Source organism: Symsagittifera roscoffensis, chromosome 10 (assembly GCF_963678635.1).
Source record: "Symsagittifera roscoffensis chromosome 10, txSymRosc1.1, whole genome shotgun sequence".
NCBI classification, from domain to species: Eukaryota; Metazoa; Xenacoelomorpha; order Acoela; family Convolutidae; genus Symsagittifera; species Symsagittifera roscoffensis.
In genome coordinates this window covers 15,798,612-15,816,226 of record NC_087071.1, presented here as the reverse complement: position 1 = coordinate 15,816,226, position 17,615 = coordinate 15,798,612, and positions in this window count along the sequence as shown.

The following is a 17,615-nucleotide window of genomic DNA, read 5'->3' as shown; positions in this document are numbered from 1 at the left end:
TTGATTTTTAATTAATGAAAACCACCGCTTCTTCGATCCAGGTGAGCTTTCTGCCTTCGTTTTGCATAAGTTGATATTGGATGTGTTTGGTCTGTTTATGACTTGTCTAGCGCCTGATAGTAAGTGGCAAATCCAAGAAAGTTCATCCATTGGTTGTCCGTTTCTGGTGCTTTCCATGTCAATCCTGCTTCGACTGCATCCGCATTCGGTCCGATTTCTTGTCTATCTACCATGCAAATCACATAATTTTGATCTTGTTAACAGGTTTCTTGCAATATTTTCAGGTTTTTTATTCGAATCTTGTCATTGTTCAAGTCAATGGTTACATCGAGGATTCGTATTAGGAAGCACCCCATGATGAACCAGTCAGGTTTGTCTAGATTCTCATCCACTAGAAAAGTCATTCTGAGATGCCGCCTTCTCAATTTTTGTGAAACGGTGTTCTTCTAGACAGATAGATAACCCATGACTGGCAGCAGCTAATTAAACGTTTTCGGTGACAAATACGATCTTTCCAAGTGCTCACAGGCTTGAAACTGACAACCTCACAGGTCTCCAACACGCTTTTTGTTTGTCCTGAACGTTTAGCATATGCGCTGCCAAATCGGTCTCAAAACCCGTGTGAACAGCCTCCTGATCAGCTCAAGCATGGCGCTGTGCTTGTCCGATGTAGATTTATCCCATCTTATTTTTCCTACCTGTGTCTTACCTTGGTGTAAATGCTGATACGATCGTCCTTCACAAGATTGCGTATTGGCAATGGAACTTCCTTTGTTATCCTATTACCTTCATCAATCTCGTGCCTACTGTCAATAGTAGTGCCCTCACTGCTTTCGAGTATATGTTTGGGTCTTACTCGCGAGGGTAATCTGTGCAATTATCCAAACAAACCAAATTGACTTCTGAAGCCTCACTCAATTTCATCCCTAGTTGATGTCTCGTAACAGATATGAACGACATGATCTTGCACTTACTTGTTCAGTCTTTCTTTAATGTTCCTCAAATTAACATCAATTTCAGACCTCTAGTAATGGGAACATATTTCTCTTCAAGGTTCATGGTCTTTTCTAATAAATCTAATTGTTCGTGCAGTCCCTTGAATTGCCAGCTGAAGGCGTTTTTTTGCAATTCTATTCTTCTAGTCCACATGAAGCGCAGCCGAAGTGGCAGCATCTAGATTCGAGGCGAACGCGTCGTAGGGTATTCTCTCGACTTTGCTGCAGCACAGATCTTTTGTTAAGCTTCTCTTCTCCTTGACTCGGCTTCATTCATCGAGCTTGCGTCAGACACTGCATGTTTAGCTTCAGCAACTGCAACCCAAAATTGAGAACAGTCTGATTTAAAGTGCCCTTCGAGGTTTCATAATAATTACTTTGAAATCGCTATTAGATCTGGTGCTGATCTTTTTTGGACTCGGATGGTGATTTTAACCCGGAGGAAGCCTCCACAGCAGACCGCGCTCGATTGTTCAATTCAGCCCTGGGTTGATCCTTTTTCCTAAGCTCAAAATTTGACATCTGACTCGGGACTGCCTCTGCAGAATTGGGCTATTGAAAGGCACTTGGCTCACGCTAGCTGTCGATACTCTGGCTATTTTTCTTCAGCAACTCATCAAACTTCTTCGTCGACAAAACTTTGTTCGCTTCAATTCGATTTTACTTTGTCGACAGGGTATTGCAGCTGTTCCGATTATGTTTATGCAAGAGTCGTTTAACCAGGCTTGATCAAATTTGACTTGCAATCATCTAGTAACTTGTTCATTGTTCGATTTGTCATGATCACACTGTGCCTCGTTGTCCACTCTACCAATTTTTTGTCATATCTTGTCGCAGTTCCTCAAGGCCCACCGTCATATCTTCATACCCTTTGCCGAGCTTAGTACTGGCGTCAAACCAAGTAACGATGACTCACAGGTGCGTCTAGTCTGATGCTCGAGGTTGCACCATCACTTTGTATCCCGATTGATAGCATTTATTTTTTCATAATTTGAAAATGCTCCGATCGTGATTACATGAGACATTGTTCTCATGGGTGAGGTGGATGTCAGTTTTTTGCTTTTATCATGTCTCAGTCTTGGGGTGAGCTCTGTGGCTGACTATCGCAAAAATTGCAGCCCGGTGGATGTCCATCTGTCCGTTTTTTCGTTCTCATGTTTAAACTACCTCCTTATTCAGTAGACCTGTTTCCCTTACCATTGCGATCTTCATATGTCGCTTTGAAGCTTGTTTTTGGGTTTGCTTTCAACTTTTTTCCCGCGAACTGATCCTTAACATCATTGCATTCTTGCTCTGTTTTGCTGGAGAATACTGCGTGTTTTTCCAGCTGTTGCCTTTGGTTTGTGATTTGGATGAACTTTGAGACTGAAAATTGTCTTCTAGTTTGGCCCTGGGATGTTCCAAGACCGACATCTCATGCAATATTCTTTATTGCAAAATTTCCTTCTCAGACTCGTCATTCTTCTGATCTATGTTTCATTATAAGTGAAAAAACAACTGTGACGACAGTGCACAATATCAGCAAAAACAAACATATTTTTTAGTAAAGAAAGTTTAACATAAAACCTAATCACTGTCTTTCTCTAGTGATTAAATGTGTTCAGTTTGAGTTTCAAGTATTTGGCTTTTGATTTTAGGTGAGTTCAAAACAGTGACACAATAAGCCAATAAGCTAACACCCAATGAGAATTACCTAATTAAACAACAAATTTTATTTTAACACAGCACAACTGTTAGATGATAGCTATTCTTTATCAATTTCAAATAACCACTGCAGCTTTACCGAGTCACTGATAAAACTAAAATCGAATACTTTTTTTATAAAATAGCTATGATGGTTTGATTAAAAATGAGCTAAAACACAGTCTCAACGAAAAAGAGTTCTCTCAATTGGAACAGTCCAATTGAACGAAGTCAGAACAACATTCGTCTCAACTGAGTTTTTTGTTGTTGTCGCATTCACTGAGGTCTTCTTTTGTCTACTGAAGCCTCCCGCTTTTGCGTAAATTACCTAAAATAATTAGTGTACCTTAATGGGTTCCTTTGCGAGGATACCTTACATTCCCGATGGGTCCTAGTGTTCTTATTTCGTTTTAAGAGTCGGTTCGGAGGGTACCAAAAGTAACAAAAGTCACAAAGTCTCCGATTCGATTAGCGTTTAAGTTTTTCAAAAAAATGGTAGTATAGATATGCGACACTATGATTGGGGGGGGGGCGGTGATCCCTACAGGGATCATTGGGCATAGATGATCCATAATGCTCCCTTTGTAAAATAATTACGCCCATTGATCACTATGTAAAAGTTATGATCCCTGATAATCCCTATGTATAGCAAAAGATCCCAAATAGTAAATTTTAAGCCGAAAGTTTTTTTTGGCTCAATTTTTCTTTCAATTTTTTCGTGAAATTTTTTTCAAGAATTTTTTTTGTTCATTTTTTTTCACTTTTTTCAGGTTTTTTTTTAAAATTTTTTTTAAAACATTTTTCAGAACTTTTTTTCAGAATTTTTAAAATTTTGTTTATCCGTAAATCTACATATCCTACAAATTGATTGTTTTAGGTTTTCTAGATAATCAATAATTTTTTCTGGTCGTATCTCGTCTTCTCCTCACACGGCAAAACAATGTTTCTTTTTTGGACGTTTCAAGCAATTGGAACAACAAGCAATTCAAAAAACCTCACATAACTTACTTTTTCTGCATGCGTTTTCTTTGCCAACTAATAACCTTCTCAGACACAGCGCAAACGGGTAAAGAAAACGCATGCAGTGAAAGCAACAGAATTTCAAGTGAACTTTTTTAAGTTGTTTGTTATCACTTATTGGAGTAAAGGATCTCTTGTATACATTTTACGCATACAATTTTTTGCATTGACTTTGAATCACATTACTTGAGCGAGAAACCCGCTATCTAAAGTGAAAATTGACAGCGTGCCTTGTTCTGTGCTCTTTGGCAGTCTCACCAGCTGGTTATTCGGTAAGCAGGTTTATATTGTCCAACAATGAAGTATTGTTTTGCCGTGTGAGGGAAAACGCGATTTGACCAGACACTTTTATTGATTATCTATTAAACAAAATTTGTTTTATTGAGAATTTTGTGGAACACATTTTGATCCCTAAAAAGTGGAAAATTGTATAGCAGTTACTACACCTGCGGGAGGCGTTCCGGATGAGTGTAGCGACGAGTAACGCAGGTTAGCTTTTGCCCGCTAAATCGACCGGCCATCCCTCCTTGTTTTGAAAGACTTGATTTCGATTGTTGCCCGAGTAACTGACTGTAGGCTTGATGCAAATCAAGAAAAAGGGAAATAAAACTTCACGTGGACTGGTTTCAATTAAATATTGATCAGGAGGGTTACATGTGTAATTTTGATAAAACATGCAACCCTCTGGTTTCTCGAAGGTCATCAAAACCTAAGAGCACCGCAAAAATTTAGAAACCATCATTGCCGATGTTTCTGCAAAAAAGCTCATCTATACCAGTTTTTCTTTTTCGTTTAAGAAATAAAGTATCAACAAAATTGTTGGCGATATCCGCATTCAAACCAATGTGCTGCGAGAAGGTCAACAAAGAGTAGGATTGTTCTATCGGCCCTTAGGCTATTGACAACAGGGGTCAAAACACAGTTTTTTTATCCTGTGCGTGTGTAGTATTTAAAATTTGCTGAAATTTTTTCAACCTTCCAGAGAAATCAGTAACAAAACCGAAACCACTTTAAGTTAGGTGAGTTTCTGTTTAAAGGTACAAAACTGAACATTTTTGTTTAAAACATAATTGAACATATAAATAGGAAACTCCATCTAAGCCTACAAAACACATCAACCAACCTAAACTATAAAAGTTTAAATTCAATCAAGTACTAATTTTGGCATTTACGATTTGATACTTAATTACAATTTGCCATCCAAAACGGTTTAGTATTTATTTGTATGTCAACAAACGGTTTAGTATTGGTATGTCAACAAGACGGTTATGTAATTTGATTTTTCAACACAAAGAAGTGCTTAAAATAAAATAAGACTAAGATCTTTTTACTAATACAATTAAAGTTAAATGCGAAGATAATAAAATCCAATTTTCAAAGTTCCATTTTGCATACATACATAAATTTGTAAATAACTATATCTGAAATATAGAAAAACCCTCAATTTAAACAAACTACATTTGTTTTATTAGATATGTTTTCATGTGTGAACTCAATTTGGTTAGCATTTGAAACCTGTAAAAAAAAATTTAAATCTGAAGCTAAAATCAGAATGATTTTAACTCTCAGTTACATATCTAGATACAATTGCACGTACAAGCTCGGTAAGGTTCACAAGTAAATTTATTTTTGGTACAAACACTTATGAGACCCTCTATACGTCTACATAGATGAAGATAATCGTTTATACGTTGTATTTGGTACGTTTATAGTTTTTTGTGAAGTATAGGTTAGTTGTGTTTATATGTTTTATTAGATATGTTTACATGTGTGAACTCAATTTGTTTAGCATATAAAAGATTAATGTTTTTGAATAGCTACATAGAAATGTACAGAATCACCTACTAACAACCATACATAAAGGTCATGCTTGCAGAAACAAAAGAAACATAATTACTGCGCCCAACTAAACATAAACATATGAAGGTAATCACCAACTAACGGATTAATTATCCGTACAAAATTAGCACCCGAAGAAACAATCCAGATTTTTAAAGATAAAAAGGAGCAACCAATGGATTTTCAACTTGTATTTGGAGCTACAATTACAAATCATAAATAACTTCGAAAGTTTTTTAACACAAGATACCCAAACAACAAAACATTTATAAATCCAACATGCATTACATAGGTACATAACAAATTATATAAACTTGTAGTATCTGGTTTGATTTTAGAACAGAAACTTTACAACAAGGTTTTTTTAGATTTTCTTGACGAGACTGAAACCACAGGTAGATAAAATTTTAACAACTTTTCTAGCTATTTTTTTTCAATTCTAATGATATATTCGCTGTGAAAACAATATTCCATTTATATTTTCACACGCGAATTTAATAAACAGGTTTACTTAAACCTATATTCAAATTTAGTCAAATCATTTGCTTATCAGAGTCTTATAAAACATACACAGCGTCGCTAAATTGCATTTCTTTCTCAGCAAACAACCAAAACCCACTACGTTGTATCAGGCTGAATTGTAAAAGAATTCTGTTTGGAAATCTTTTGAGTTTGTGTAAGTGTCATCTATATCCAATCAGAATTATCAGTTCAACTAATAACGCATTCGATAAGCGACTGATTACGAAATATACGTTTGAACAATAAGTATACTGTTTCAACATTTGCTCAAATATGTTCAAAAACAATCTTTTATGTACAATAATTGATAAGATTGGTTTGAAAGCTTCTCAGAAAAGAATTGTAATAATACCGGCGGAAATTAGATTACCGGCGAAAACAGACAAAAATATGCTATTCGAAGGGCTGGGTTTACACTTCTTCTTGAGGCAGTCGCTGTTCCAGCGGGATTGTGAGTATGCTTCTCTATCGGAGTTACCATTTGGGTCTCTCCGGGAAATGGAGAGGCTAGATCCGGCCTTGGGATTGAAGTCACCAATTTTACCTCATGTTACTCCTGTTGCAGATCCCAATCCAGCAGTAAGCCCTTGATGCAAGCGACAGATACCCTAAACCAACTGTGGAAACGCCAACCGCACTCAAGAAAAGAATGGCCAGAATGGGGCATTCTCTGATATACTTGGTGTCTAAATGAAACTTTTTAAAATATCTTTTGTGTTTTGCGCTGCTCCCCTGTGACAGTAGACTTGACTTCAAAACTTCTTTTTTAGCTCTTTGCCTCATGTACCTTTTTTGCCAAACTAAATAAAACTACTCGGAACAAGATTTTTTGTGTTCTTGAGCGCTAAAAATTGTTAATTTAGTTGATGTGTTTCACTTAGTTTCATGTCTAAAAATATGGTCGCTCCATAAGTTTGATTTCACGAAAAAAAAGTGTTTTATTTTTCAAGTTTTTCTCCCTCGGGAACGAAAATTTCACAGTCATTTTTATCAGCGTTTGTTGATCCCAATCTGAGTTGTTATAGCGTAAAAATTGTCGATTTTGCATAAACAATGAAGAAAAAGATAGATTGAATTGAAATTTAGTTATAATTCTAGCTATTGTTACACTTCTAAACATACAAACTTTTATGATAAAACTTTTGTACACAAAAGTATGAACGACTGAAATACAAATTTTTGGTCATAGTCAACACACGCAAGCACTTTCAAATGCATAACTTTTGTTGCTATACTTTACAGACTTCTAGACAGCTCAGGTACTGAAACAATTCAGAAGTCAAAGTTTGCTAAATTTCAACAAACAACTATACATTTCAACTTGATTTGTTAAGCATTATAGAAAAAAAAACATTTAAAACACACGAACAACAATTTAATTACTTTAAGATTAACAAATACACAGACATAGCATACTGATAAACAAGCACTTCATAAATACGCAAGCACATACTCAGCTAGACAAACGTATATCTAAAGTCTTCTTCAGTAAAGTATCTTTCGAAATACTCTTAATTATTGCAACCAGATGTTTGAAAAAAGATTAGAGTTTGTTTATGGTTGTACTTCTAGCTGTCTAACAGTGTATGGTAAATGAGGGTTTAAAAAGGTTCATTTAAGAATGTAAATAAATCAATTTTTTTTATTTAAAAATCATATAAAAATACATAAGACAAACAATCAAATATGCGAACGAACACGCAGTAATTACAAATACACATATATAAACATACTCATTTTACAAAAATTTAAAATCATGACTATGTACACATACGTGAACAAGTTCATACATTCACATGACTTATCTAGTAAGTGTCGTTTTTCTACAGTTTCTAAAGAAGTTATCGCAACTTTCCTAGACAAAACACCCAAAAACAACTAGATTGAAGTTGAGTTCTAGTCATATCACTAATTTTGTAAGCGATTGCACGTTTGATTTTCAAGCAAATAACAGAAACACAACCTTGAACAAGTTTTTCGGAAACAAACATTCAAAAAAAAGCATTTAAAAAGCTTTTTGATACAAATTTGGCACTGACATAACATTCAGTGGAATCCTGCATCTTCTAGACGAAGAGAGACAAAAATTAACATGAATTTGCTTAGTTAGTTTTTGAATTACTCGACCATTTCTCCAATTAGCTCAGGAAAGTCACAAGAGGGAAGTCATTTTGAAGAAAACATATTATACGAATGTAAGAGTTTACCCACAGACAATGCATACATACACAAATGCTTACACCCCTACATGCATGATTGTATGAGTATACCATTAAATATCATCCACATGTAGAGATCTCGTCTTTTTGGCGGCAAAAATGTTGAAAAAAAAATTGAAAAAAAAAATCTGAAAAAAGTTTTGAAAAAATTATTCTGAAAAACTCAAAAAAAACTGTGAAAAAAAAACAATTTTTTTTTTGAAAAAAATTGAAAAAATCTGAAACAAAAATTCTGAAAAAAGAAAAAAACTGAAAAAATTGAAACAATTTTTCTGAAAACAAATTTAAAAAAGAAAATAGAAAAATCTGATAAAAACATTTAAAAAAATTCTGCAATTTTTTTTTGAAAATCAAGGCAAAAAATGGACTCGAAATTTACTCATTGTGATCAATTGATAGAGGAAGGGATCATTAGGGATCATTAATTTTACATGGGGATAATTGAGTATAAATATTTTTCTTTTATAAAGGGATCATTGGGACCAATAGGGATCATCTATACCCAATGATTGCTGTGAATAGTGTGGAATAAACATGGAGCATATCCATTATTTGCAGTCATTAGGTTGAGAGTGATTAGAAACCCAACGCATTGTAAATCATCAATTGAGTTCAGCATTTGGGATTTCGTCGATCCCAAATACTGGTCAGTAATAGGGATTCCATTAATCCCAAACACTGATATATTCTAGTAAATTTCTATTCCAGTAAATTTCTGTTCTAGTGAAAGCATGTGTTGTAATTAAAAGATACAACTTTAAAGGCTACTACATATATAAATACATATATATATATAAAGGAAATCCGGAAACAAAATGCGGATTCCACTTACAATTTGCGGATTCCTCATACAATTTGCGGGTTCCACTTACAGTTGCGGACTCCGCAACAGCTCAATTTAACGATACAATTGTTTTATCGTTAGTTTGTGGGTTCCACAAACTGTTCTGGATTCCGAAAAAAAAGATGCGGATTCCGGAAATTCGCCTATTTTTTGAGCGATTTTGGTAGGTACAATGATTTAGGTATTTGTTTGTGGAATCCAAAACAGCATAGAAGATCAAAGAAAATGTAGGATAAAAGTAGTTTTTGAAACCGAGTCATCTGGACCCACCGAGTCAGAAAATTGTTTTAAGCCAATTAAACTAGAAACTTTTTGTACTAAATAACACAAAATATCGATTTAAGGCCCTAAATTATTCTGGTTTAAATATTGGTCTTTGAGTTATAACCAAAATTTTTTGTTGATTGGACATTGTCTTACCACTTACATAGGTTATCAGGTTAAGTCTTGCTTAAAGAGCTTAAAAATTCTCAAAATAAACTCAATAGCCCTGTACAGTAATGGTGTGGAAACCGGGCCAAACTTGGTTTAGAAACGAAAATTAGCACTGCACTTTTTCTTTGCTTCATTCCAATAATTTCAAAAACTTGACTTTTTGAATTGATTGGCTCACTTCAAAAAATTGCGAGTAAATTGAAAAAAAAAAACATTTATTTTCTGAGTTTTTTAGAGTCTTTCTCCGCCTCGTTTCATCTATAAGGAGGATCGAAGTGCAAAATAAATTATTGCGCAGATACTTTTTCCGTTTTGAAAAATTCAGATATCCAAACTTATAGTGTTAATGATAGAGTCGAAAAAAAACTATACTTCGAAAAAAGGTTTTTTTTGGGTCTGAAAAGAGGGATAGATGATATATAATATCGTGAAGAGCTTAAATTCAATCGTTAATTTTTATTACAAAGCCATCCTTAGCTCCCATTGTCGGAAATCTGCAACCGACGGAGACTGCAACCGACCGGTCTCAAGGAGTTCACACTAAGGTTTTTACAACTAGAACCCGATGAAAACTAAAACTTCTAATGATAGCCGCCAACAGTCGTTGTGGTTGTTCCTGATGATTTCGGATATGTCTTGAGAACGTGTAGCGGATGATTTCGGATGTGTCATCAAAAGCGAGCTCAATTGCTCAAACACCATACCAGTGAGGGTATTTAAAAAATAATGCAAAAATTTATGTTTATTCCGTCAGTTTATGTTTTCTACTGCTATTCTCATTTTTTGAGTTTTTATACTGTTTTTACCGTTGTTGCGTTCTTTTTTTGGTTTCAAGATAAAAGTGTTTGTTCTTTTTGTATTATTTTCACCTTTTCTGATCCGATTTACGGTTTTTCTTTTTTCAGGTCTCAAAGACTTGGTAGAAGCGGATTCTTGAAATCTCAGTTAACTTTTTTTTTATCTCGGGAGGTCTGGGTCTTAACTACTTAAAAAGCTTGCTAGACGGAGGGTCAGAGATTTCTGGCGAGCTCAATACAGGACCTTTTTGCTTTAATTCCAGAAGTCTATTCAATTCGAGTCTTCGTCACCAAAGCGTTCGCTGATCATGATGGTCAACTGCGTTAAACAATTCCGCCCGTGAGCGCCATGAAAATATTCGCCAATAACATTCGCCAAAAACTTAGACAGCGACGGAAAACAGAAAAAAAAACATTTTTTGAAGGTATCTGGCAGATGTCAGACACCTTAATTGTACGTGTTTCTCACCGCGATTTACTCGCCAGTTGATTTTTGGTCTGTTTAAGGTTCAACAATTATGTAAAGGTTTGGAGGCCAGCAGCCAAACAAACCTTAATAGCTTTCAGATTTTGTATTAAAAACCACATAGCTGGGTCAAGAGATTAAGATTACAACTAAAAACAGGGATAAACTAAAGTTATTATAGTTATTTTCAAATAAGTTTTATATGGGATCCGTAATAGAAAAACTGACCCTTTCCTCGCACTCAACTGCTCATACACTGAATTTAAATACTGCTCTGAAACCCAACTCAATCGTTCATGGCATTACAGTAGCTAAACGGGCACTAAAAGATTATCTGAGGCTAATGGGCTTTGATTTTCCAATTCTACAATTCTCGTGAACTAACGTCAGTAATCTCTCAGATTCCGGGCTCGGAAGGGTGCGGTTCGATCCCGAACTTGTCACTGAAGCTTCCGTCTCTACGAAATTCGACGAACAAAATTTCTGTTGTTCGAGTGGTTCGCGTCCAGAATCATCTTTTTCAATAACTAATTCTCTCGTCGTTTCGACTGTTTTTCGTCTAGTTTACAGCTGTTGAGCACATTTTAACCTTTTTTGTCCAAGATTCCTCGACAACCAACCAAGACAGTCGATAATGTTCTCAGGTTTTTAAAATAGTTATAAAATCTTGGAAAACGCTGAGTTTGTGTTGCATTTTATCTTTATAAAGTAAACTTGTTATAGAGCCGGCCAAAGCCAAAAAATAATTACTCATTCAAATTGCGTTCCTTTTATCGGAATCTTTTTTTTTGTAAAGTGCTCACTCTTATTGTTTTTACTGTGTCCATTGAAACTTTTTTGGCCCTTGCTATGCGAGAGTTAATAGTCGTTTAGATTCTAAAAATACTCAGTAATTTTTAAAGTTTTTTTTCAGTAATTCGCACAGATGATGACTGCCCGCCTTACTGGCGTGGTTTTTGCATAAATGATGGAGATTGCTTTTTTAAAGCAGAAGCAATGGAAATAAGATGCAGGTAAGTAGTATTTTTGTTCAATTTTCAGCAGATTATAAGTCTGTAAGTGTTATTAAAGCTATTTATACAATCTAAATAACTAAATTCAAAACTTGATTCTATCATATCTGTGTACAAAAAGTTTGTTAAAATCAAACATTAACTCGAATCAAGGAAACAACAGCTGAAGCCCAAATTGTAATTTAAGTAGTTTTGACAATCTTTCAGAAAAAGCCTAAATTCTTGACAAACTGAATTCCGGGAGAATATGCTACTAAATTGGTGTCCTACTTTTTGTTAACCAATAAAACCATAGCTACTATGTTTTTGATTTAAATCAAATACAACTTGACTGGAAATCACTCTGTATCTAGCTTCTCACTTTTGTTTATTTTACTTTCTTAAAAAATAAAAAGTATTAAATAAGAAACAATAAAACGTGTTAAAAACTAACATTTTTCAACTAAACAATCAACTAAATATCGAGACATTCTTTCTTGTAAAAGTCAAAAATGGTTTAAGTTTGGATGAACTAATATTTTTAGTTTATCGCAAACATGACAATCGGTAAAAAAATTCTCGAGAAACAAATCAAATTAGATATTGTTTTATCAATGCAAACTTAGTAAAAAAAAACAACCTGCAAATTAAATAGTACAATAAATATGCAAGTTTCTTTTAAAACCATATTTGATCTGTGCTTGAGAATTAATTCATGAAAAGTCGGATGAAAATGAACGATCCAATTCTGAATACTGAGTAGAAAGCTACGATATGTTATCTTAACAAAATTCTTTTTTATACTTGCTTCCCTATAAATATCCGTTTACATCGCAACTAGATACTGAGAGATCTAGCCGTCAAAAAATTTTGTGAAAGGCAAAAAAAATCAATAGAAAGTTTTCACCTCTCAAGTTTCAAACATATGTTAAATTCAGAAAAATAGCGGACAAAGTAGGAAAACGAGATTAGCTGGAACAAACAAAAGAAGAGAAAAAACCAAATTTTAAAAAAATATTCCCATAAATATTTGCTTTATAAAAAATTTAAAGGTCAATTTTTACTCACAATTGATGATTTAAAAAGTATCCGCGCTGAAAAACAGTTGGTTTTGGATCAATTTACTTCGATTCAACATCGATTTTAAATCAATACAATTGGATTATCATTGTACATTTTAGGAATTGAAAGGGAACTTAAATCGATTTGAATCGATCTTTTTTGAAAAGTTTGGTTCAATTTAAATGTCTAAAAAGCAATTTGAATTGAATTTCCTACTCACTAATTTCCATTTCAAAAGACTGAGCAGATCTAAATAAATGTCTGAAAAAACCACTGTAAATCGATTTGATATTTTTCATTTTTACTAAAACGGCAAAAAAGTGCAAATTATAATGAGGTTCGAAATAGTTATTTATCGAAGTTCTATATGAAAACACATTTGCTGGATGTTATAGAGCTTAAAGCTATTCTCCACAAAAATCAGAGTTTGAGTTCAAAAATATGCAATGAACTTATAGAAAATCATCTTTCTAAGTCAGATTAAGGGCAACCATTTAAATAACAAATCGAGAAAAGGGAGACAATAAATCAATTTTCGAGATCAAATTCTTGCAATGATATCATCAAATTTGATCATTGTAAATCAAATGAACTTCGAATGAAAAAAAATTGACATAATTTGATTTAAATTCGATTTAGTCCCCGAAAAACGAAAACAGAAAAAATGGATTTAAAAAATTTTAAAGCAGGACTCAAAATCAGTTTGAAACTAATTAAAATTGATTCAAAACAACCCTATTTTTTTTTCTTTATTCTTTGCAAATTTTTTCATACTAAAATCGATTAAGTATTTACCCTTTTTTCAAACAAACACCAATTTTAATTCATTTTTTCAAGTCACACATTTTCAAGTCACACAAAAAAAGAGAATTCACACATAAAAAACACAAAGTCATAATATTCTATCAAAAACTTTAAACGTCACCCTCATATGTAGGATTCTATTAGACGTATTCAGCCACCCTCATACGTAGGATGCTACTAGGTGTATTCAGTCACCCCTTTATATATGATTCCATGGTAAAAAGCATCTATGATAAATTAAAAGCATCTTCCTTGATATAGTTTGAAAAATTTTAAGAATGTGCTGAACACGTAAAGATTTTTCCTTATCTTAATATTGACAGTTTGTTTTTCTAAAGTATTTTGCAGATTTTTCCCACTTTTTCAGTTTTGACATTTTATTTAGTTTTTTCAACAAAAAAAAACCATTCTCCTAACACCCCCCTCCCCCCTCCCCTATCTCATTTTCAATGAAAAGGAAGGATTGGTTTTCTCAATCCCTGAACAGCGGGGAATTGGGTAGAAAATAGGGGGTCGTAAGGTTGAGCGGGAGTAAAAACATTAGGTTGTAGTCTTTTGAATGTATTCAAGTTTTTTTTGCATGTTACAATTGTAAATGATGGGCATAAAACTTAGTTCTGAAAATGGATTAAAATCTATTACAAGGTGTTTCTATAATGAATCATCTTGACAAAAATTATCGATTTCAATGTCCAAAATATGGGATTACAATATATTAGAATATAATGGGGTGTTTTTTTTTCAATCGATTAAAATCAATGGATGCTCGGTGCGGGAGTTTACCAGAAATATTTTAAAGGGTTTTGTCAAAACACATATCACACAAAACTAGAATTAACATTAATTTACTATGAGGAACAATATGCCACTGAACTCGGTATCATTTTACTTATTTCGAAAAACTCAAAAAAAACCTTGAATAGTCTGCAACACTGAAATACTTTCAAATAACTTTGTGGGTCTAATCAAAGGCGACAGAAATTTCAATCTACAATGGTTTTCCTTATTATTAACCTCATCCTATTAAATTCAGAAGAACGCAAATTGTTTGAACATTTATGTTTAATTGAAATAACTTCCAAGAAAAGTAGTCACTAAACATCAACCGAAGAATCCAACTGAAATAAAAAGCCAACTTTTGAAAAGTATATGTTGAATCAGAATAAATTTAGTAAAACTAGTCACTACACTCCGCTTTAAGTTAAATTAATGCAAAAGGCAGTCATGTACAAGAGCTTTCTTCTCAGTTTTTTTTCACAGAGTTTGATTATATACAATTCTCACCATCTCACAAAAATTTTTAGCTTGAAAAACTTGTCCCTTAAAGGAAGTATGAGTAAAAGAGGTATTTAAATAGCTTTCATTTTCTGTCTGACAGTATGGAAAAGTTTTCATCCTGAAAAGAAGAAAACTATAAAGATTTTTTTCCAAAGCAAAAACAGAAAAACGCATTGATGAAAAGAAATTGTAACAGAATCGTACTTTACTTTTGTATTGAATATTAAAAAAGTTGATGTACCTCAATGGGTAGTTACCATGATTTATATCTGAAAACTGACGCAATTATCCTGGTATTTGTATTCATAGGCCTCAGAGATATTTTTGAGACCACCTGCGATCCTGAGACCTTTCCGTTATTTTTCAACTCTCAACATTTCCTGGGACGCGTAGCTTCTATTGAACATCGACATGCTATTTTCTGCGAGAAAGACAAACGGAGAGGTTTGAAAGGAATTGGTGAGAGGTGCTCAATGAAAGCATGTAAACATTACCTTTCGGATTACGATTAAAATCGATCGACTAGTTTTGGGTTTTTTGTGTATATTGAAAATCTTTCAAATGGACGATGATGAGAAAGATACCTATTCATTCTTTCCAATTGGTTGATTAGGCACTTCAAAAAGTTTTGCAAGCATCAAATGATTCGGATCAGGATTGTTTTGTAATGGTTGACCTTATTTCTTCTCAAAGACTTGCATGACTCACACAACGATTGTTCCTTGGTTTTTAAAAAGTCGAAACAAAAATGCAATATCTTTCAGAGTATTAGAAAAAATTAAACCAGCTCAAAAACCCAACAGAAAAACTTATTTAGCCATTTCTTGACATATTAAACTATATACGTCAATACTCAGTTTCTTAATTTTGAAGTTCAACAGGAATTGAGAGCAACGGAGTCACACAGAATTTCTTACGATCTAAACAAAAACATAAAACACCAGAACCTGGAGTTTCTGTTTTTCAAAAAAAAGTTTTTTTTTTCGCTGATTTACTCCTGCCTCGGAAAAACCATGGAGATCTTGAGACGTCGGAAAAAGTTTGATCATTGTTACAAACGAAGAGCAAGCGAAATTTTACGAGGATAATTTTGTCGTCGAGTGGTTACACGTTATATAGATGGCTTGGGACAATTACAAAGCTCAAAAAGAAAATTTGTTGGAATAACTCTACTTTTCTTACTGCAATTGTCCGAAATGCTTCATTAAATTCTACTAAACGGTTCCTCAGTATGAAAAAACGCTCGAGATATGTACAACGATATTGATTCAATCTTTGTTTGAATTTGAAACTAAAAAAACATATAAAGCTTTAGAAGGAAAAAAAAACTTTTTCATTTGACCTCAGATTCAAAGAAGTTTTTTTTAACCTAGCAATCAAAATATAAAAATCCTCTAAGCGAAACAAAAAACCGATTGGAAGCGTTGTTTCGGAATTTGTTTTTTTTTTCAAAGCACAAGGTTTAATCCATTGCATACGTGGAAAGACACTCAACCAAATAGAAAAAATGCAAAAGGGGTAAGCAAGCTTTTTAAAAGCACTCTTCGTCATAGAAAATGGAAATCTTTGTTATTAAAAGCTACAGCACTCAAAAGCCTATGAAAAAATGTAATTGAAAACGAAGTAATACTCATCGCTGATAACTGTGAGACAGATTTATCTGCGTTCGATAGCAAAAGATTCTGCGATGATGATGCCATTCACTCTTTGGCTTTTGGGCGCCTTAGAACTGGGCAAAAAAACTGTAGCTGTCATTTTCCAAATGAAGAATTGCTTTTTTCTTTTAAGACGAAGATTTCTGCATGAACAAAAGAGAGCGATGGCTGTTTCACCGACAAAAGATATCGGCAATCTTTTTCATCAGATTCCAAAAACAGTTGTAAGAATTTGCATCGTAGAAAGAGAGATTGGGTTTATAAATGTCGAAATAGTGCAAAACATTTTTCACTAGAAAAAGTGAGGTGTTTTCAAACTAAGTCAGTCAGTTCGATAACATAATTTTTAGCCTCAGGTAGCAAAGTGTATTACTGTAACATTCGACCAAATACTACATAGTGACGGAGCGTAGAAAAACACCTAGTGACGACTGACTGGCGTCAGTTACCTAAATTCTACCAGTTTTTCACTGTCTAAACCTAGCCAGTTGATTTTCTGGTCTGTGTAGAGCTGAGTAAAAAGTTATCATTTTAGGCTATCAGTCAAACGATTTTTGATCAGCTTCTGTTACATGCAAAGATAATCACATAGCTGGGTCTCGGATCCCCAGACTACATGACAACCATTAAAAACAAGGCTCGAACATCCTCTCTTACTATGTTTTTAGTGACAGTTATATACTAAATTCATTAGAGTTGGATTGACCCTTTTCTCTTCCTAGCTACTCATATTCTAAAATAACAAATCATACCGGTGTTAATTCAATTGTTCAGGACATCAGAGTAGCTAAAAAGTTAGTTTAATATAGTCTTTCAACATACGGCAGTCTCTGGGCGCCGGGACTCCAATTCCGTGCTCTTCAGGAAAAAACGTTGTTATTTCCTCCACTTCATGGCACGTGAGGGTAATGATCCTTCTGACTCTCTCACCGAAGCCTCCTTTCTTCTCCTGCTATACGTCTTATCGTGCGTGATCGTCAGGATAAGAGACTTCTTACTTTTCT